We start from the raw sequence: 6,000 nt of genomic DNA on the forward strand, positions 1-6,000 counted from the left end.
AAGAATTGAAAAATAAATAACGAAACAAAACAAAAATGGGGGAATATAAGTATATCCATCCGAAAGTGTCAATGATCCGACCTGGAAGGCCTCCCAAACAGGCATCGCTCTAAACTCAGTCGGAATGAAAGTGAAATTAACGTTAAATGAGAGCTCTGACCGCCCTCCATTGGTCAGCTCAGCGTATTACATGTTCGGTAGCCCTTGCTGAGACCGTTTAATACGGTTTCACCCGTTATGGTATAGTATGGGTTCGAGTCCATGAGCAGACCCTAACACACAATGACAAGGCACTCTAACCTGTACGGGGGATTGGCGTATATTCCCGGATAAACTTCTCTGCGTCCAAAACTGAGGAGAGCCAAATATTCTCCCCGGAAGGCGGGGTAATTCTTAGTCTTGCAGGGAAGAGCAAGGCTGGGCGAAGATGGAGTTTGTAGAGTTTGGTCATGACATCTCTGTAGCCAGCACGGTGCTTTGCCACATCGGGCGCATAATCCTCATAGACACGAAAGGGGTGCCCTTTATGTAACAGGTTGCCCCTCATTCGAGCCTCGCGCAGGATAAGATCCTTGGTCTTGAAACTGTGACAACAGATGATTACTGGGCGAGGACGCTGGCCCGGTCCAGGCACTGGGACAAGGGCGCGATGTGCACGGTCCAGTAGGGGATCCGAAGCCAAAACATCCGGTCCCATTGCATCCTTCAGTAGCTTGGCGAAGAAGTCGGTGGGGCGAGAGCCCGCCTCCACCCCTTCTGCCAGACCCACAACGCGAAGGTTATGACGCCTGGATCTGCCCTCCAGGTCGACCACTTTCACAGAAAGCCTCTGCACACTATCCTGCAATGACGTGCATAGCATTTTCACATAGAAAGTTACAATATTGTATTAGAAAGACACATTTGTTGTAACAAGTGCCATAAAGTAAATTAGGTTAGATTATTTCGCAAAAAAAGTTGCAGGAGCCTCTCACACACAGCCGTTCACTCCAACATGCTAGCTCAGCCCCGCCACATTTTCTTTAATATCATCTATGGACATAGGTATTGGGACCCCAGTGATGACTCCCCTCAACCTAGCATAAGCACCAGGGTCATGGGACTTTTCATCTTCTTCCAATTAAGCTTTTCCATTTGCAGAATCTTCCCTTGCTGAGCCTGGCTACCACAACATATTAGCAATTTACCTTTTCCAATGAACTGGGCTAGTTTGACTTCACCTCTCTTTCTCTACGGAATTGGTTAGTCGGATAGGGTGTACGCCACTATTTCGACGTAATGTCTTGTCCTAAAGAGGAAATGCACGTTTAGGTTCCATCTCCAAAGAATGACGAAGGCTACTTATACATATTGACAAATTGGGTGTTGGAATTTTCACGTGGAGTTGATAAACATCAACAAATAGGGCACTGACAGCTGTCAGTGTAGCTACCTAGCATGCTAACCGTATCTAGCTGATTATACATATAATTGATTGATTATACATATAATTGGTTACATACAGTGGGGAAAAAAAGTATTTAGTCAGCCACCAATTGTGCAAGTTCTCCCACTTAAAAAGATGAGAGAGGCCTGTAATTTTCATCATAGGTACACGTCAACTATGACAGACAAAATTAGAAAAAAAATCCAGAAAATCACATTGTAGGATTTTTAATGAATTTATTTGCAAATTATGGTGGAAAATAAGTATTTGGTCAATAACAAAAGTTTCTCAATACTTTGTTATATACCCATTGTTGGCAATGACACAGGTCAAACGTTTTCTGTAAGTCTTCACAATGTTTTCACACACTGTTGCTGGTATTTTGGCCCATTCCTCCATGCAGATCTCCTCTAGAGCAGTGATGTTTTGGGGCTGTCGCTGGGCAACACGGACTTTCAACTCCCTCCATAGATTTTATATGGGGTTGAGATCTGGAGACTGGCTAGGCCACTCCAGGACCTTGAAATGCTTCTTACGAAGCCACTCCTTCGTTGCCCGGGCGGTGTGTTTGGGATCATTGTCATGCTGAAAGACCCAGCCACGTTTCATCTTCAATGCCCTTGCTGATGGAAGGAGGTTTTCACTCAAAATCTCATGATACATGGCCCCATTCATTCTTTCCTTTACACGGATCAGTCGTCCTGGTCCCTTTGCAGAAAAACAGCCCCAAAGCATGATGTTTCCACCCCCATGCTTCACAGTAGGTATGGTGTTCTTTGGATGCAACTCAGCATTCTTTGTCCTCCAAACACGACGAGTTGAGTTTTTACCAAAAAGTTCTATTTTGGTTTCATCTGACCATATGACATTCTCCCAATCCTCTTCTGGATCATCCAAATGCACTCTAGCAAACTTCAGACGGGCCTGGACATGTACTGGCTTAAGCAGGGGGACACGTCTGGCGCTGCAGAATTTGAGTCCCTGGAGGCGTAGTGTGTTACTGATGGTAGGCTTTGTTACTTTGGTCCCAGCTCTCTGCAGGTCATTCACTAGGTCCCCCCGTGTGGTTCTGGGATTTTTGCTCACCGTTCTTGTGATCATTTTGACCCCACAGGGTGAGATCTTGCGTGGAGCCCCAGATCGAGGGAGATTATCAGTGGTCTTGTATGTCTTCCATTTCCTAATAATTGCTCCCACAGTTGATTTCTTCAAACCAAGCTGCTTACCTATTGCAGATTCAGTCTTCCCAGCCTGGTGCAGGTCTACAATTTTGTTTCTGGTGTCCTTTGACAGCTCTTTGGTCTTGGCCATAGTGGAGTTTGGAGTGTGACTGTTTGAGGTTGTGGACAGGTGTCTTTTATACTGATAACAAGTTCAAACAGGTGCCATTAATACAGGTAATGAGTGGAGGACAGAGGAGCCTCTTAAAGAAGAAGTTACAGGTCTGTGAGAGCCAGAAATCTTGCTTGTTTGTAGGTGACCAAATATTTATTTTCCACCATAATTTGCAAATAAATTCATTAAAAATCCTACAATGTGATTTTCTGGAAAAAATATTCTCATTTTGTCTGTCATAGTTGACGTGTACCTATGATGAAAATTACAGGCCTCTCTCATCTTTTTAAGTGGGAGAACTTGCACAATTGGTGGCTGACTAAATACTTTTTTTTCCCCACTGTAGTTATGTTTATGATAGAGAACAATTTGTTTATGCAAACAGCTGTGCATCGACCAAGGCCAAGATATCCCGTGGTGTCCCACAGGGTTCGATAATTGGACCTTTGTTATTCCTAATCTATATCAATGACCTTGTTGCTGTGTCTTCTACCATACTTTCCATTCTCTTTGCTGATGATACCAATTTGATTTTATCACACAATAATTTTGATTCACAAATTAATGAAACCAACTCAGGAATGGCCAAATTTCCTGAATGGTTTCAGATAAACAAATTATCTTGAAATGTTAAAAAAATCCAACTTTATTGTATTCACTAGTAAGAATAAGAAATATTGTTAAAAAAGAACCAGAATTTCAATTGGTTCTACAGTGCCTTGCAAAAGTATTCATCCCCCTTGGCGTTTTTCCTATTTTGTTGCATTACAACCTGTAATTTAAATGGATTTTTATTTGGATTTCATGTAATGGACAAAATAGTCCAAATTAGTGAAGTGAAATGAAAAAAATTACGGAAAAGTGGTGCGTGCATATGTATAGCCCTTTGCTATGAAGCCCCTAAATAAGATCTGGTGCAACCAATTACCTTCAGAAGTCACATAATTAGTTAAATAAAGTCAACCTGTGTGCAATCTAAGTGTCACATGATCTGTCACATAATCTCAGTATATATACACCTGTTCTGAAAGGCCCCAGAGTCTGCAACACCACTAAGCAAGGGGCACCACCAAGCAAGCGGCACCATGAAGATCAAGGAGCTCACCAAACAGGTCAGGGACAAAGTTGTGGAGAAGTACAGATCAGGGTTGGGTTATAAAACAATATCCAAAACTTTGAACATCCCACGGAGCACCATTAAATCCATTATAAAAAAATGGAAAGAATATGGCACCACAACAAACCTGCCAAGAGAGGGCCGCCCACCAAAACTCACGGACCAGGCAAGGAGGGCATTAATCAGAGAGGCAACAAAGAGACCAAAGATAACCCTGAAGGAGCTGCAAAGCTCCACAGCGGAGAATGGAGTATCTGGCCATAGGACCACTTTAAGCCGTACACTCCACAGAGCTGGGCTTTACGGAACAGTGGCCAGAAAAAAGCCATTGCTTAAAGACAAAAATAAGCAAACACGTTTGGTGTTCGCCAAAAGGCATGTGGGAGACTCCCCAAACATATGGAAGAAGGGACTCTGGTCAGATGAGTCTAAAATTGAGCTTTTTGGCCATCAAGGAAAACACTATGTCTGGCGCAAACCCAACACCTCTCATCACCCAATTTGTAAGTCGCTCTGGATAAGAGCGTCTGCTAAATGACTTAAATGTAAATGTAAAATCACCCCGAGAACACCATCCCCACAGTGAAGCATGGTGGTGGCAGCATCATGCTGTGGGGATGGTTTTCATCGGCAGGGACTGGGAAACTGGTCAGAATTGAAGGAATGATGGATGGCGCTAAATACAGGGAAATTCTTGAGGGAAACCTGTTTCATAACTGAATAGTTATGCACGCTCAAGTTTTCTGTTTCTTTTGTCTTATTTCTTGTTTGTTTCACAATAAAAAATATTTTGCATCTTCAAAGTGGTAGGCATGTTGTGGAAATCAAATGATACAAACCCCAAAAAAATCCATTTTAATTCCAGGTTGTAAGGCAACAAAATTGGAAAAATGCCATGGTGGGTGAATACTTTCGCAAGCCACTGTAATTGATGAAAAGTTATCCTGGAAAGATCATATTCAATTTGTCTGCAGCAAAGTGATTAAATCTGTTGGTATCATCAGGAAGATTAGTGGTTTGTGTCACGCCCTGACTCAGGGGACGCTTATATGTTGAGTCAGGGTGTGTGTATTCCTTGTTGTGTTAGTTCTATGTTGTAGAATCTAGTATGCCTATTTCTATGTTGGCCAGTGTGGTTCCCAATCAGAGGCAGCTGTCGCTCGTTGTCTCTGATTGGGGACCATACTTTGGCAGCCTATTGGCACTAGTGGGTTGTGGGATCTTGTTCCGTGTTAGGTATGTTGTTTGTGTACCTTGGACCTCACGTTTCGTTTCGTTTCTTGTTTTGTCGTTGTGTTTAATAGTCAAATAAACATGTATGCATATCACGCTGCGCCTTGGTCTGACCCGTTCATGAACGAACGTGACAGTTTGGTTCATCAGGCTTGCTTCCTAACTCTTTACTATAGCTTAATTTACCCATATTACATTTTACATTTTACATTTTAGTCATTTAGCAGACGCTCTTATCCAGAGCAATTTACAGTTAGTGAGTGCATACATTTTCATATCTCATTTACTGTAATATTGTCTGGGCCAGTATATGTGCCTCCTACCTACACAAATTACTCATCATACAAAATCAATTTGCAAGACTAGCCACCTCCTCTAACTACCTGGCTCCATCTGCACCTTTGTCAAAGTGGAATTATGTTTTTCAAAAATTGTACAAATCAATTAAAAATGACAAGCTGAAATGTCTTGAGTCAATAAGTATTCAACCCCTTTGTTATGGCAAGTCTAATTAAGTTCAGGAGTAAAAATGTGCTTAACATGTCACATAATAAGTTGCATGGACTCACTCTGTGTGCAATAATAGTGTTTAACATGATTTTTTAATGACTATCTCATCACTGTACCCCACACATACAATTATATGTAAGGTCCCTCAGTCAAGCAGTGAATTTGTCACGCCCTGACTCTGGGGACTCGTATTTGTTGAGTCAGGGTGTGTATTTTCTGTGTGGTATGTTCTATGTTGTGTTTTCTAGGTTTTGATCTAGATCGTCTAGATCTATGTTGGCCGGTGTGGTTCCCAATCAGAGGCAGCTGTCGCTCGTTGTCTCTGATTGGGGACCATACTTAGGTAGCCTATTGGCACTAGGGGGTTGTGGGATCTTGT

The sequence above is a fragment of the Coregonus lavaretus genome, assembly GCF_964263955.1.
Source record: "Coregonus lavaretus genome assembly, chromosome: 16".
NCBI lineage: Eukaryota > Metazoa > Chordata > Actinopteri > Salmoniformes > Salmonidae > Coregonus > Coregonus lavaretus.